We start from the raw sequence: 17,866 nt of genomic DNA, 5'->3' as shown, positions 1-17,866 counted from the left end.
CCATGCTCCCTCCCTAGGTGTGTGATGACCTCTAGCGAGTTATGTAAACGCTTTGGGCACTATTTCCTTGTCTGTAAGATGAATATAATAGCACCTGCCTCCCAGAGTCGTTGGGGGTATGTTAGATAATTTAAGTAAAGGACCCAGCACAGTGTCTGGTACTGGGTAAACATTTATTCAAAGTTTGTTACTCTTAATATTGTTATTACCAATAGAGTCTAGCAGCGCTTAAAATGTCCCAAGCCCTCACGAAATAAGTGTTCAACGAATTCATAATAACCAGACTTCAGTTAAGCCCTGTAGTGCCAGTGTCGGGGCAAAGGGCGACACCAGCCTCTCCATCACAGCGAGCAGGCCCTTCCAGGTGTGGGGTCATCGGTGGCTGGCGGGGAAACCTCCTGTAACAAGTTAGGATGACGTTTCCGCTCCAACTGTTGTCCACACCTCTGTGTTTCATGAATCTGACAGGACACAAAATAAATTAAAATTCAGACTCATATCATTTCTAGTCACAAAGATCTTTATTTTAAAAGTAACTTTGTAGAAACTTGAGCTCTTTGAAGGAAAAGCCTCATATAAATTATAATACATAATTGTATTTTATGCGTGTAATCCAAAAGATCCTTTAAGAGATGCTGGCAAGACCCGTTTCTATACCCAGTCAGATCTCAGAGCCAAGCAAATAGCCAAGCTTTGTGTCTCTGTACCACTGTGTCCACATTGATAATGACAGGTAGAGGGGGAGAGAAACGATAGATTGGAAGAAAATAGGTAGGTGGGTAGATGAAAGACATATGTAAAAGGAATTTTCTTCACAAGTATGTTATTTGCTTTTGGTAGAAGCTAGAACAGGTAGAATTCAGCAGTAAGAATCTAGTATGGTTCTTCTTAAAAAAACCAGAATATCATTATATGCTAAATAATGTGTAGGTTTAGTAATTCTTTGCCTGCCTCAGACTTCTTATGGAGAATTCATTATTTTTTTAATGTGCTTCTGTATAAGGCCAGGTGCTCATAGAGATAATTCAAAAGTCATTTATGTTTGCCATGCAGTGTCTTCTATTTGCATTCTTAGCAAGTCTTGTTGACACTGATATTAAAATAAGTTTGTTTTCTGTGGATACACATCAAGGACTAGAGGGCAGAAGAAGCCTAACCACACGCTGGTAGACGGAGGGACGCCAGCGCAAGGTTGTGAAAGTGCTGGCCATTACCATCTGGCGAGCCGGTCAGCCCAGAACACAGAAGCGGGAGAGGACTGTCTCCCTGTGACTCACTTCACAGAGACAGAAACTGACGCAGGGAAGGAGGCTGAGCAGTCTGGTCCTCAGCTCGCCGGCCCTCCAGACTGAGTCATTCCAGGACAGGGACCTCACTCTCTACTCATTGTTGTGTCTGCAGCACCCAGCGCTTGCTAAGTACTGAACAACATTGAATGGATGGGTCACTGGATTAACTACTTAATGGGTGAGAGTGTTTCTCTGCATTCTTTCTGTCTTAGCGCTCCAATCCCCAAGTGAAGCACGGAGGTAGAATCTGGTTGTTGTGCAAACAACGGCAAATGGCCAAGTGTTGTTTATTAGGGAAATGTGCAGAGAGAGAAGCAGTAGCAGGTGGGAGGGCCTCCCCCATTGTCCTTGGCACCTTCCAGGCTGGGGTCTTGCACAAAGATCCAGCAGGCCTGGAAGTCAGATCCAGGAGAGGGAGCTGGCCCTGGGCCTGTGAGGCATCTGACCTGTATGACATCACACCAGTCCATCCCTGATGTGATCAGAGGCTAAGATAAAAGAGCGCTGTGATGCGGCAGAACTTTGGCTCCAGCCCTCGCCTGGCCTCTCATCAATCGGGCTGAGGGGAGTGCCAGCCCCTCTCCTATCTGGGAGTTGGGATCCAAGCTTTTCAACTCCCACTAAATAATGCAGGAGCTGGTGGCAGGATTTGCCCCACCCGTGTGCATATTTGAGAAGCACCAGCCGCTCTGCTGACATGATGGGAGGAGTGAGGGCCGGGGTCCAAGCCTTGCAAATGACCAGGATTGTTTGTCTTAAGCACAAATTTAAGGCTGGGCTATAGCCAGTTTCCATGGAGCTTTGCTGGAGGTCAAATCCTTTCCTGAGAGTCCAACCTGCAGGGGATCCCTCTTAAATATGTTAACTCTTGCCTCTCAGTGGTGACGTGTTAGACACAAATTACATATGCCATCATGACCAGCCCTTCCCCCAGGAGCTGCTGGAGAGCTTGTAGCCAGGCTAGGCTTCCTGTCTCCATCTCATGCCTCTGACTTCCCTAAGATGACCATTACCGTGTACCTCCATGTTACTGTCAGGCATCCCACCAGGGCCCCTAAACTGCCCCGACCCCATTCTTCTCAATTCCCTGAGCCCCTGTGCCTTAGGCCCTGTTCTACATTATAGCTCAATCATCTGTCATAAAAATCTCTGGAATGCATGAGCTTTCCCAGATTCTGGAACTTGAGTGGAAATTTCAGGCACTTAGCAGACCTATGAGGAGGTGTTCTGGTTCTAGGGAGGGATGGGTACTTTTTGACACCACCCTAATCATTCCACGTTGCATTTCTTCCTTGATTACAGGAAGTCTGCCCTTGAATCAGTGAAGAGAGATGATCTGATTCATGTGTCCCACTGTGGCCTTTGAAGACATTAGTTTTAATTTGGGCTCAGGTTCAAAATAAGCTGCTGAGGTTGTAAACACCAGGTAGGAATCAGAAACCTGGAAAAGAGCAGAGGAATTGGGAATGAGTTGGGAAAGGACAAGGGAAGAGAAGATGCAGTTACAAGAGAAAAGGAGGGACAGAAAGCCAATCCAGAAAGCTGGGTCTGTCTCTTTGTACTTTTTTCAGACATGTCTGTCTTCGCCTTGAATTCTTACTGAGGCAGGAGTGATGGCTTAGTCAAGCTCGAAAGCTCCATCATTCCTAGCATGGTGGTTCAAAAATGTTTGTGGAATGGGATAAATAAGACAACTGAAGTGGTGTGGAAACGAGTTCAGTGGAAGGGAGCATGGAGACCCTACCCAGGCCCCACTGTGTGTCATCTGGTTAGCTCCACTTTTTAAGCAAACAGAAGAAGGGATAAATGAAAATAGTTTATTCCAGTGGTAGTTTCCATGACAGTGGCTGAACTCCACCCCCAACACCTTGGGGGATTTTTTCCCTCAGTGCCCAGATTCTATTGCTCTTCCAGCGGAGAAGCCAGAGGCCCAGCGAAGCTGAGCGGCTCTCCCAGGGCCACACAGGGGCAAGTGTCGAACTCAGGACAGACACTCATGTCTTCCCACCCTCGGGGCTGGGACTGCGAGAAGAGGAAGCTGAACCTCATAGGATGTTCTGTCCCAGAGCAGACACAGATTAAATATAAGATTCAGATGAACTAATAAAGTATAAAATGTGGAGGAAGTAAAAATAAATTGCAGACTACACACAGTCAAAGTGGGATCATGACACTCGATCTTCAGTCTGTTTGCTATTAGGGTGGAGAGCAAGATCGTATTCTGCTCTTCTGGAATTCAGACACACTTTTTATTTATTATTTATAAATTTAAATATTTAAAGGAATATGAGGAAAGCTCACACAAGCTAGGCTGGGTCCCTTTATAATGTAAATACCTTTCCAATGGGAAAACAATTACTTGAAAGATGTTAAGTTTGTCTTCTGACAATATTTCCCAGACATTTTTTATTGTTAGCAAAGCTCTCTTGGAGTGTAACTAAGAGTTTCTGAGGAGTGGTAACTAAAGCAAGGGAAGGAAAATTTCAATAAGAACCAAGCTGCCCAACTCCCCCTTTGTTTTTAAATGGAACCATCAAAGAGTGGCTAACAGAAATATACTTAAGCGGCATTAATTCATCCCTAAGAGGACTCTCCAAGAGTTTTATTGCTATGTAAGGGAAAGCCATAAACCAGCAGGAGGAGAGAGCAAAGAAAATAAGTCTGGGGAGTCGTCTTGTGTAAGAAAGTGAGCAGGTGGTCAATAATGTGTCCTTGGCTCATTCCGCAGCGAGGAGACAGAATTCATGGCAAGGACATGGCCCGCAAACAGGCCGTCACAGGGGACAGACCCGTGGAAAGTTGCAAAGTGCTCTTGATGAGTTCGCATGGCTGTGAAATAATAAAATGCTCATCTCTCCTCCTCCATGTGCCCACCCGTCAATTCCACGTGAATACGTGACTCCACAACCTGTTGCCTGACCGCCTCCTGCCTCTGGCGTCATTAGGATGGAAGGAAAAACTGGACTGCGTAGGGCTGAGGGCAGAGTTTTTAGACCAGAAAGTAAGGTTAGGGATCATTTAGTCCAACACACTCAGTTTTACAAACAAGGAAATGGAGTCTCAGAGGTTCTTTTAACAAAGGAGAGAACTTCAAAGATGTCCACTCAACATCTAACGCCCTAAATTGAATATTAAGACTGAGAATTTAGAAAACTGCCTCCTGACCCTGTTATTCATCTGAAGTCAAGTCTAAGCCCTTCAGAGGAGCCGCAGAGAGCCTCTCAGAAGCATCCTGCGATACGTGAAGACTGTCACCCATCTCAAGATCGTTTTACCTCCAACCAACCTTTCCTTGTTCTTCACAAGGTTGGTTTTTTTAAATCAAAAACAGCACTCTTTATTAATTTCTAAGGAAAAATGGCTATTAGGTAGGATTTCCCGTCCTTGTGAGCTGACAGCGACCCCAGGACACAAAATCAGGAGAGTGAGAACGAAGAGAAGGCAGAGAGAGGAGTAACACTGACTTGCGTTTGGAAATCGTGATGGTCTCTTAGCCTTGACACCACCTGAGGTCTTGTAACCTGTAGACAAAAGGGGGCGGGGAACAGGGCGAGAATAGGGTGCCATTCATATATTCATTCGACAAGCATTTATAAAGCTGACTTTGTACACAGTTATGAACTAGGTGCAAAGAGAATTCCCAAAGAGCAAGGTCCGATCCTCTCCTCCAGGCTCTTGAGAGAGCACTTACATGGAGCTTCCCATCCATGCTCCTAGAACCTGTGACCAAGAACTTGTTCAAAATAAAATACAGTACAAATTTGCTTCATTTTGGGGGAAATTAACATTTTCTATTTAAATAAATGCTGTGGCTAAATATGGTGGGATGTATTGGGCTTTTGGATTCGAGGTTACTTGTTTGCACTAACTACAAAAGAAGTGTATATTGAATTGAGTCTGTGTTTCTTCAGATACAAAACTCAGTATAGTTTTGAATTAAGCGGAGGGCTCTGCAGGAGGGCATGAATCTTCCAGATGCAAGTCTTGGAATATTAAGCAGTAAATAACTCACTATGGCAATATTATTATCATTATTATTCAAGTCCCTGAAAATAGCACGGAAAGGTCAAGCTTCTAAAACAGTGATTGCAAGCTGGTTGTTTTTCTGACCTAAAAGTTGATAGCTATTATTACTTGCAAATTTTACTTCCATCAGCACTAAAATACAGCCTAGGTTCTGCAGCCGCTCCTGCCAGGCCAAGCTGCTGCTCTCACCTCCAGAACCTCTCCTGTTCTCTGTGTCTCAGAGCCAAAGCCCTTCACGGGCAGTACAGAAGCAGGCGCTGAGTGGCCAGCTCGCTGAGGGCAGGGCAGGGGGACCCAACATTTGAAGGTCGGGTGGCTTGCAGGTCGAGCAGGTGGCAAGGGCTGCCCTGAGAGGTGGGATGCAGACACAGTACTTGCTACCGCTTATGAGGAACGATCTTCAGCTGACCTGTCTCTGGAATTTCAGCCAATTTTCATAATAGATGACAAAAATCATCACCTTTCAAATTCTGCAAAACCGAGACTGCAGTAACACGGTAATGCAAAGCGTCATGGAATATATTCTCCTGACCCCTCAACCCCACTGCTGCCACTTCTCCTTCTCCTCCACCCTTCTTCCTCTTCATTTAAATAATAGCTAGCATGTACAGAATGCTTGCTGTAGCCAGGCACTGTTGTAAGCATTGTACTTATGTTAATTCCCTCAACCCCCTGAACAACCTCATAAGACAGGTGATGCTATCATCATCCTCAATTATCATGAGGACATGGAGGGAGAGAGAGGTTAAGTAACTTGCCTAAGATCACAGAGCTAGTGAGTGATGGAATCAGGATTTAATTCAGGCAGCTTAGCTCAGAGTTGCTGCCCTTAATCATTACCCGCTATAGCTGCTCTTTAACTATTTTAGCTGCCAATGTCTGCTTTTAGATAATTTTGATGAAGCGCAAGAAATACCCTCCACTTCCCTGCCTCCTCTGCTGGACAATTCCCATTTGTTCTTCACCCTTAGTTCTAACACTGCCCCTTAAGGACCTTGTGTCTGACCAATCCTCCCACCCACCCCATCCGGGTTAAAGTCTATCTTATCTTTTCTTTCTTTTTTAAAAAAAATTTATTTTATTGAAGTCACATTGGTTTATAACGTATAAATTTCAGTTGTACATCATTATATTTCAACTTCTGTATAGACTATAATGGATGTTCACCACCAATAGTTATCTGTCACCATATACATGTGCCCCTTTCCCCCCTTCACACTCCCACCTCCCCCTTCCCCTCTGGTAACCACCAATCCCTTCTCTGTGTCTATGTGTTTGTTTGTTTACCTTCCATCTATAAGTGAAATCATACAGTACTTGTCTTTCTCTGTCTGACATTTCACTGAGCATCGCAATACCCTCAAGGTCCATCTAGGTCACAAAGGGCATGATTTCATCTTTTTTGTGGCTGAGTAGTATTCCATTATATATATATTTATATATATAAAACACATCTTCTTCATCTATTGATCAGTTGATGGACACCTAGGTTGCGTCCATGTCTTGGCTCTTGTGAATAACGCTGCAGTGAACAGTGGGTGCATGTATCTTTTCAAATTAGTGTTTTCATGTTCTTTGGATAAATAGCCAGATCATATGGTAGTTCTATTCTTAATTTTGGGAGCAATGTCCACACTGTTCTCCATAGTGGCTGCACCAGTTACATTCCTACCAGCAGTGTATTTTATCTTTATTGAAGCACTTGCACTAGATTAAGATCTAACTTTCAACAGTTGCCTGGAAACTTCCTGAGAGTAGGTCCTTGTTTCATATTCCCTTATTTTTATATCTCTCCAGCCACTAACATAGGAGCAAGCACCTAAAAATTCAATATAAGATTGTTGAATTTACTGATTAAACTAACTCGCTGACACGGTGGAGAGAAGCAAGGCCAGGACTTAGAAATTTAAGCAAACCAAGGCATGGGAATCCCCCATACAGCATTTTAGACTGAGAGCGATGTTGGAAACCGTCTGATACGAAGGTACCCAGCCGCTTAAAGGCTGGATCCTGCCCACAGCGGGATTGTTTTTATCTACCAGTGTTAGAAAAAAAAAAAATGAGACAAACTTTTAAATGAAAAGCTTTCACAGAATGTCCCAAATGTGGCTTCTCCTGAAAAATTGGAAGACCTGTCCAAACCAGGCACACAAGCGCGTAGTTCAACACTGCCCCAGGCTGGATGGGGTAAATGCTCTCTGGTCCACCACCTGCCAGCCAGCGCTGCTCACTCCCCTCCCCCACTTCCCCCAAGTCTTTGCCCCCTACCCCTACATCTGACTCATCCTGTCATTTTGAGGTTTAGGAAAAGGAGGCTCTAAAAGATTCACAAGGGCATCATGACAGGAGGGACTACACCCCAAGTCTCCTCTCTCCAGTCAGTGTCCTGGTCACCCTCCCCGTCTTAAGGAATGACATCGTGAAGCACATTCATCAGTGGAATCCCATGTTTGTGTGAATTCTTGCATCTTGCAGTAAGTTTTGCTTGTAAAAAGAAAAGTCTCTTAGGCACTCACAGCCTCCTTAACTTACGTATCCCCAAGAAAGGCATTTATTACATAATTCTTCGTCCTTACTTTTCTCCACTTCCATTTTCTCTGAAAAATGTTCAGTGGATTAACTGTGAAAACCTTAGGATTTTTCCTCCCAGACAGCACATCCATCTTCCTCTCCCTCAAAATAAATTCCAGCCCTGAAAGCGATGGAACTTCCGATCCCAAGATGGCTGTGGTTTGGTTGCTCTCCGGCTCCGCTGTGTTCAAAGTGCAGGATGTTACACCAGCTAATTATCCTGATGGAGCTGTGGTTAAGGTGGCGGGTTTCAGAGACCCGCTCTGTAGCTGACGATTTATCGCGACGTGGTGTTTTATGCTTAGCCCCAGCTGGAGAACTAGATTTTTTTATTTATTTAAGTTCATTTTTGGGAACAGTCCTGTGGTGTGATCTCTGCTGCTCTTGAGCTGAGCAGCAGAGAAAGAACAGATTCACATTTTTACTGACCAAAAAAGAGTCGAGATTTCTTTAGTTCTTTTATAATTCAGAAATTTCCAAGACCTAATGTTGGAGCTTTCGGAGGTTGGTGTAGGATGGCTCTGACTGGAGGTCAGCTCTGTGTGTGAGTGTGGGCGGCAGGGATGTGGAGTCCGGGAGCCAATTTTGGAAGAAATTGGTTAATTATTTTTATTTCCGAGTGCTGTTGACTTGATTTAATATTTTGCCCATGTGTAACAGAAACTCTAGGGCTTAACTTTTAGTATCAGGTCATTGGAGGTTATGTGGCTCAAAGTAATCTTAACTAAATAAAACTTCAACAATTGAACCCCTAAAATAACCAGCTCAAAAGTGAAAAAAAAGAACATTTGGCTGCCTCGTGCCCGCTACCTCTCGCCTACACATATGCACCCACCCAGTAATTTAATTAATAACTATTTTAGTATTATGGAAGAGGGAAAGGCTAGAATTTGTTCCTTGGTTCAGGAAATTTTTGTTTGTATCACAGTTTCCTATAAAAATACCAAAATGAACAGTCTACTGCCATAATAGCCTGCTAATAAAAATAAAATGCTAGCACAGGAAGTTGGCTTGCTCACCTAATCTTCTGGATATACTGATAGTGTCAGTATGAAATGCCAGTCAGAAGGGGCAGAGAAAAGAGACCTTTGCGTGCTGTTCAGTCCTTCCTTGCCACCATCCTCAGAAAATGGTGGAAAACATCCACGGTGGCACCTGGCTCTCCCTCCGGCTTCCAGGAAGGGCCATGCTGGCTGGGAGCTAAGCCCGCTGTGCTTTATATTTCAACTTTCTCAATTTTCAAAACTTTCGCCAGAACTTCCAATCATGAGAAATACCACTAACTCCTTCACCTAATCTCTCAACCTTCCTTGAGAAAGCTGCTGAGCAACAGGGAAGCATCGAGAAGGCACACAGAGTTACAGAAGAGGCAAGAGCTTCCAACATGACAGCTTCCTCTGGAAGAGTTGGGGTCCATAAGCAAGCCTCCTTGGCCCTGTCCCACCCTCCCTCCCACATCTAGAGGCTGCCCCGGGACCCCAGCTTCTTAAAGGTCAAGACCTAGATGAAGGTCATTCAGGAAACAAGTTATCCGCCTTTGTCTTTTTGCCTAACTTGGCTTAAACTTTCTAGTCTCTTCCACCTTAGATGTTTTGGGAATGAGTGTAATTTTATCATCTTACTTTATTCAATTCATTAATGTTATTTCCAAAGGCTCCTTCAATCACAACTACCAAGTTTTCATTATGCATATGACAAGGACCTTGCCCAGTTCTGTTTGGTTGAAATTCACTTGGATCCCGTTGGTCTGAACAAGAGTTCAGGATGAGATAAAGTGTTTGTGGTAAACAAATGTTTTGTGAGATTTATATTTTATATAAGACATTGGAGTTGTTTTCTCTAAATACCTATTTTTACAATTTCCAGTTCAGTGGATTACATTAGATGGAACTTCCTCACACACGTGTCTCCCTTGCAAAGGCCTGAAAACCCCTTTATTTCGCATCGTGTTATTTACACAGACTGCACTGGTGCGGAGAAGGCAGAGAGATGCTCCCATGGCAGGAGAGTGCTCCTCAGTCCTTCTCGGTCACACTGGGAAGGGATTCACCTGGCAGCACATCCCCAGGCACATGGAATGGGGAGGACCTTATTCTTGGGATGCCCTCATCACCTACTTTATTATAGAGCTGCCTCTAAATTTTAGCTCATCAAGTTTTCTTACAAAATAAACACTGCAGCTCCTAAAACCAGGAGTAGTCACATGTAGTCACTACCCGCCTCTCCTTCCCAGGATGCCTACTTTGTCTTCATTTGTCATTCCTATGACAGGAGGCATGGATTCATACTCGTGGAATGACTCTGGGGGCATTCTGGAGCCTACACTTTGTAGGAAGTTTTTATCATTTGTAGCCACTTTTTAAAGATTTCTCAGTAAGCTTCAGTTTTTATTCAATCTTTGAATATAGTAAAAAAAAAAAAGTTATAAATCACTTTTTTGTCTCTAAACTTTGCTTCTTATTTAGGTTCTTTCTTTGGTTTTTGGAAAGGTACAGTTTGTTTCATCAGAGGAATACTTGTGGGGGACTGTTCAAACTCGTCCTGTTCTCTAACTGTAAGGAGGGAGAGTGAAATACTGAAAGGTAGCTGTAGGTGTGAGATGGATCTAACTGTGTGACATCCCAAAAGCCTGAGCATGTACATTTGTGAAATCATTTATCTATGAAGTGTGGACGTTGCTCACGTTCACAGCTACCATGATATTTTAGAACAAGAAGGAACCTTGACGTCTTCTAGCCAGTGCCCCTCTTCTGCAAATGAGGGAACTGAGGCCCAGTCAGGATGAGTGACTTCTTGGGTCAGAACTAGAATCTTGGCTCTCTGTGCTCTGAGAACAATGATGTTTTCATATTATGGGAAGAAAAACAAGCAAACAAAAAGATTCCACTTTAGAACTTTCTCTTTTAGGGATTCTCTCAAGTGTTTTATAAACTATTTGGCAGCTGACATGATTCCAGTTAGAAAAACAAAAGGAGTTAATTGCAGATTTCAAGTATGTGAACTATTATTTTAAGAAAAATATTCTCCAGATGTTTCTCACCTCCTTTGAGAATAGAAAAGGGGAAACGAGCTTAAAGTTCAGCAAGAAAGGTTCAGATTAGATATTAGGAAATGTAGATCTGTGCAATCCTGTAACTGGTTACTGGAGACTGTTGTGAAATCTCCTCCTTTGGAGAACTTTTGGAATTTGGTGGTTGGCCATCCATTTCAGAGGGGTTATGTGGGTGGCCCGTCTCTAGAGCTGGGGACACAACCCAATTGACATCTCAAGTTTAGTAGATTCCTTGAGGTCATGCTCTGCCTATAGCTAGTAGGTGGGGTTGTTAGCTGCTCTTAATGATGAGCGGATTCAGGACTCATCCCTGAAGCATGTAATTCACGCTCTGTTTTATGTTTCTCTCAGTCCTGATAGGTGTAAAAGGGCAGGTGGCTAAAACTAATGATTGCTTGCTGGATGGTCTTGCCCACTGCCTTCGTGGCATGGATTGACCAACGTCTGTTAGGTTTATTTCTTTAGGCTCCATCTCAGCATATTCGCCTTGCCAGTGGCTTCCTGACTTCATGAATACCTTCCAAGCTTGTGTCCCTACTCCAAAGAACAAAACGTAAGGGGTCCAGTCCAGGATCTCATTGTATATAACAGAGAAATTCTTCATTTCAACTAAAAAAGACAGCCTTGGACTTTTGGAGGACAAGATGGAGAAAGTGACAGTATGGTTAGATCTGTACTTTGTAAAACAACGTAGAAGGACTTGTTAGCTAATGTATTGGATGACAGCTTCTAAAAGTAATCAAATAAGAATTTTAAATTTCCAACTTGGGATATAACAGTCTTGAATTTCAGTAAAATAATCAGTTATATAAATACAGGATGGGGAAATATCATTTGAAAGAGTTTAATGTTAAAAAAAAAAGACCTCTTCAGTAGATATAGGATTAATGATACAATGTGTTTGAAATATGCTTGTGGTGCTGGCCTAAAGTGGGTGCTCAGAAACAAAGCTAACATTATTATAACTTTGATGTTCATTGCCCCGCCTCCCCCAGCCATCCCCTGGTTCTGGTTTTCTCATATATAGTCACTGATTTTGCCCATTGCCAATCTGGAACAGCATTGAACCATTCTTCCACTTACCCCCAAAAATCCATCCCCACAAGAGTTAGGTTTTCTGAAGGTCTCTTCAGAGGATTAGGATTTCTTCATCTCTCAGGAGATGAAGGAGAGAATTTACAAGACCTATCCTTACAACATAGAAAGCCCCTCTGAAGTGAGTTTTTCCTGTCTTGACGGCTTCTCCACTGGAGATCTTCTCGCTGACTCTCCCCCACATAGCAGTCAACTCTGCTCTTACTTCCTCTCCTCCCGAATCTGCCAGAAGGCCAAGTTTCTCTACTCTCTATTATTTAGAGTCACTTTTATCTTCCTTTAAAACCCAGGTACCAGCCCATCCAAGCACAGAGGCTTTTCTACAGTAAATGGCTTTTAAAGAGCATCATCTCAACAAATGATAACCATCCAGCTTATCACCAGCCCCACTCTCTCCTGCTGTGTTTTTCTCCACATCATCCAACACATCAAATACTTGTGTTTTCATTTTTTGTATCCCCATGAAAGCATAATTCTGAAAATATTAAAAACACAATTGTCATTCATAAGTGAACAGGTTATAAGTTTTCTTTAATAGGATGACAAAGCCAATTTGAAATGATATTAAAAACCTGGGTTTTTTATTATATAGAAACAAATGCTGAAATAATGCTAAGTTAGACACAAAACTGGTTAATATTCTAAAGGGCAATAAAACCATAACCAGAGTGGGGTTACTCAACATAGTTTACAGTTGTTAATATCTGTAATATAATCAATGTTGCAACAAAGTTACATATCCCTAGTTAGATGACCCTAAGCTGGGCTTATTTGCATGACAATAAAAGGTCACGTGACCATCCATCTTTTGCCTTAGCCAATTCTGGGATACATTTCTTAATTCCCCCTTCCCTGTCCCCAATAAAAGTAAGCTACATGTGCATTGCCATTTATGAATCAAAAAAGGTGGATAATAAAAATACTGGCAAAAGTTATACGACAAGACAACAGGTTGCCTTATGAATGTTTCCATCATTATTTATATTCAAAGAGGAAATATGAGGGCCTCCTGTCAGCAACTGTTGTGGGCAGGATTCTAAATGGGGAGTGGGGCTGAGTTAGATATTTTCTAAAGCCCCTATCAACACTGAGGGCGTTGGTTGTGAGGATCCATCAGTAAACATTGAGAAAGTCAAAAGAATATCACACATTTTCCTTGTCCTCAGGAAACTTACAATCCTGTTGAGGTCTAGTGGACAAAAACATAAGACTGATTAGAATCACACTGAACTTTGTGTTAAACGTTCAAGAGGTCAAGGAGAGTGACAATGGTTAAGAAGGAGGTTTACAGAGGAGGTAGGAATTGAGTTCTTTAGAGCAGTGGTGGGTGTTAGGGACTGAGTTGTGATCCCCAAATCTGTATGTTGAAGCCCTAGCCCCGAGGACCTCAGCCTGTGTCTGTGTTTGGAGACAGGGTCTTTAAAGAGGAACTTAAGTTAAAATGAGGTCACTAGGGTGAGCCCTAAGCCAATATGATGGTGTCCTTATAAGAGAGGGCATTAGGACACAGACACACAGAAAGAAGACCATGTGAGGACACAGGGAGGAGATAGCCATCTACAGTCCAAGGAGAGAGGCCTCAGGAGAAATCCACCCTGCCAACACCGGGATCGCAGACTTCAGCCTCCAGAACTGAGAGCAAATAAACGTCTGTTATGTAAGCCACCTGGTCTGGGATGCTTTGTTATGGCAGTCCTAGCAAACTCATATAGTAGGGTTGAAATCTGGAGAGCAGTAAAAAAGTAAATAAGAATCCCCCAGGAAAAAACACAATAAATAAAGAGGTCAAAATGAAGACACACATAGGTGAGGAATAAATCTTTGAAACAGGTTCACATTAGTGAAAGGGTACCCACAACTATCACTGTAATAAATGTGATTCTTTCTTTTTTTCAGTGTCTGGTCTTAAGAGAGATAATAAACCCTTCAGCCTTCATTTCTCTGTCAAAGTTTACCTCCAAAGAGACGCCTTCCACACCGTTCTCCAGCCCTTTACCTGCTTTGTTTTCTTCACAGCACTTGAATCTGGAATTACAGTTTGTTACTTGCTGACTGCCTGTCTCCCCACACTGGAATCTGAGTTCCATGAGATCCAGGACCTTATCTCTGTAACTCACCACTCTATCTCTTCACAACTGTTCTGTTGTGAACCAGAACAGTTTGCAACAATCAGCAGGTGATCCCTACACATCTCCATCCAGTGAATGAATCGCCCTGAGAAGTGTAATCAGGAGAGAATTTTCTTTGAGAAGCACAGGAAAGCCAAGAAGACAATTCTGGTGAAGACTGGAGTAGGATTCTGCTTGACTTTCCCTTGATCCAGGTGTGGTCAAGCTGAGGCCTTGAGACATTACAAACCGTGTGCAAGGGTCAAGCAGGGGTGCAGAGGAGGCCTGCCCAGGAGCAGATGACATTGGTCGTCCAACCACACAACATGGACACACACGCACACACACACACACAGGTGCTGTGTTAGCCCCATGTGAAAGGGAAAGTTGGACTGAGGGCAAGGACCCAAGATTTAAATACTTAAACATTCTTTTGGACAGCAAACCAAAAATTTCATGAGGATGAATGTGCAAATAAAATGCTGAGGATTGTCTAAAATGATGTCTATCACATTATTCTGTTATATACATTCCAGGTCACACGGGGAAACCAAATCTCTGCAGTCCTGCCCAAATATAGGGGACCATTTAGGGCTGTTCAAAATGATGAGGGCTGGTGACTCTGACACACAACGAATGAATGCCTCGGTTCAGCCATTCTTTTTTGCCATTTTTAACAAGTATATTTCAATGGCCATTATTATTATATTATTATATTCATGTTAGGTTTGTCATTATTGCCGTTAACCTCACACTTACTTTGGCTGGTATCCTTCTTTAAATGTCTTTGACATTTCAGTTGGTTTCGATTTGTCTTTTTGGTCACACTCCATTAATAACTTAAATTTGAATAGTGTTTTTCAGCTTACAAGGAATTCCTGTTATCACTTGTGCCCTTAAACAGCTCTGTGGGAGAGGCAGAGATTATAATTTCGGTTTTATAGGTCAGGCAACTGAGGCTTACTGAAGATAAGGGACTTGTCCAAGGTCATAGAGATGGGGAATCACAGAGCTACGACTCAACCTCAGGTCTTCTGGCCTCTTCTACCATGCTTTTCCTGTACGACATGACACTTACCGCTAAGCTGGCCTGGCTGGCAAAGATCCAGCGTCCACACACATTACGATGTTTATGTTCATGTGTATACAAATGCGCACACCACACACACACACACACACACAGGTTATGAAATAGAAATCCAAGGAAACGTCAAATGGAACTCACAACGTTTACTGTGTTCTGCATCCTCGGAGAAAAGGAAAAAGAGAGAAGAAAACCTCCTCCCACCGTTTCCTCTCAGCAGGAATTCTGAGGCTCCTTCTTCCTGCAGATGTTTGTGTAGTGTTACACAAACCCAGTGTGCTTCTGAGTGATTTGGGGAGAACAACCACACCACTTTGACCACCAAAAATACCCTCAGGGACAAGAGGGAAGTTAGTAAGGATAAGTCAAGTGGTAGATTCTAACCAGGGCCCCTACATAAATATTCAAGTTAAAACTGAACAAAGTTTCCTTAAATAAATAGTCAGAGAAATGGCAGATGGCAGACCCAAGGAGGTGGTTTTCGGGAGAGAAAGGCCAAGCCTATGAGAGGAAATAATTACAGTGAAGCAGGAGCCCACGGGCCTTTGCTATTCTACTGGTCTTCTTCCAGGCACTTCGCCTCACTCCAGTTTTCCAGTGTTTCATTAGACTGTCCTGGTTTAAAGATTATTAAGTATAAACCAAGACATCCACTGAATTGATGGACAGCTGAAGGGCCAAGCATACTACCTTATTAAAGACATCACCACAAGTCGAGGGTTTCAGAATTAAACTCATTCACCCCCAAAGGTAGAAGTAAGTCCCAGTGTATACATTACCAGGTATTACCATGGATTTCTGGTACGAATTAACACTGGCGGCTCTCTAGTGACTGCCTTAGATCTTGAATGTTAGAGGCAGATGGGACCGTAGAGAACAAGCGAGTCTTATTTTTAACAAAGGAAGTTGAAGGGATCTGTTCAGATACATAAAACTAAGATGAGAAGGTCTGAAGTTCTGGTCTCTGAGTGAAAAAAGTTAAGAAAGAGAAGTATGTGTAGTATGCTGTAATTTGTCTTAAAGGGGTACAGATTATACATGCATATTCATAGACTATCTCTGGAAAAATATGGGGGAAAATGGGAAAAGTTGTTGCTCAATGGGAAAGAATTTCAGATACTAAAGAACAGAAGTGGGAGGGAAATTTGCTTTTTTCTGGATATCCTTAGCTACTAATAGTTTACCCATCTGTCACTCCTACTAACAGAGCATAAGCCCTGCGAGGGCAGAGCCCACTCACCACATTATGTTCGTCTTTGTAATAATCCCTGGGTGGGTCTGGCACTGTGTCTGGCCAGCACTCAATAAATTACCACTGACTGCTCATAGCAGATGGTCTTTTGCCACCCAACATATATTTGACTATTATTGAGTATAAATCAGTATTAATTCTGTGGCTCTTTCCAAATCGTTTGTAACAATCATTCTTAGGACAGAAAATAACAGCTTTCTTCTCCCATTCTACCAGTACCTATATTATTTAGAGAATGCTTGAAATAAATAGTTCTTGAGACTATTCTGATTTACAAAATGGAGAAAATTTTATAAATCATTTTGCTGACAGATGTTTCTTCATATTTTTTCCCCTGCAGGGGAAAAAATGATGAGTTAGTATATTTAGAAAAATTGTAAAGCAGTGAATTTTGTGGTAGGGATTCTTATTATTTTCTTAGGTGCTTTTTATTAGCCAATTCTTCTGTAGCCTGTTCACACTCTTGGTATTACTCTTGAATAGGATAAGTCAATGCATATTTCCTAATACCTGGAAAACTAGGATCCAGAATTTAGTACGGCAGAAGCAAAAACAAACTCTCAGGAGAATGGAAATTAATTTATAGATAGAAGTTTATTAAAAGTTTTCCAGAAGACACCTACGTAAAAATTGTGAGAAATGTGCCTTCATCCCCCCGCCCCTCGCCCATCTCCATCATCTCCCATCTCCATCTCGCCCTCTCAGGCGTTGTCAGCAGCACCGAGTAAGGAGCTGACTTTAGTGTTCCACACCTGCCCTCTAGCGGACACTTGCGAACACTGCACTTCCCTGGGCTGTCAGTCTTCAGCCCTGGGCGTTTTCAAACAGCTGTCTTCTCAAGCTGGTTTTTATAAACAGATAAGCCCCATTTATATTTATTCTCTTAAGGGCTGATTTGCAAAGGGTATTATCAAAGGGCTTAGAAACAGTTTATTCTTGTGATTAGTTAAACATCTCTATCTTATTTATACAACTGATTTGCTTTGTAAACTCCTTTCTTTCATAATAGTACAAAGATAAATGGACTCCAGGTCCAACTAGCCAAATTCTAAACGAATGACTCCATAGTATTCAAATACAAGAAAGAGATGGCGTCCCTGTATGTGCATGATTATGACAGTGATTTTTTAAATGGCATTTGGGCACTGTCACATGAGGTACCTTCCTTCCAATTCAGATAACTTCAGTTCTTGTTGCTGTTTGCTCTTTAACCTTTACACTTGCTTGTGACCACACCAAACAGCCAAAGGGTATCCGGCAGATGAAAGATCTCTGCCCTTGGCATAAAGGTCAAACATTATTAACTATTTCCTTTTAGAATAGAATCCTGGCACTTAGTAACCAAGCCTGACGTGCTACCAAGTTTGCCTCCTTTTGGAGAATCTATTC

General features: G+C 42.6%; 1 protein-coding gene across 2 annotated transcripts in view; it reads left to right on the top strand.

The window, feature by feature from the left end:
• Positions 1–17,866, top strand: part of COL8A1 (collagen type VIII alpha 1 chain) — a 138,173-nt gene that overhangs the window by 112,063 nt on the left and 8,244 nt on the right. The gene's annotated exons all lie outside the window — the stretch shown is intronic.

Source organism: Equus przewalskii, chromosome 18 (assembly GCF_037783145.1).
Source record: "Equus przewalskii isolate Varuska chromosome 18, EquPr2, whole genome shotgun sequence".
Lineage (NCBI taxonomy): Eukaryota > Metazoa > Chordata > Mammalia > Perissodactyla > Equidae > Equus > Equus przewalskii.
Note: the sequence above shows the minus strand (reverse complement) of the source record. Positions and strands in the feature narration are given on the sequence as shown.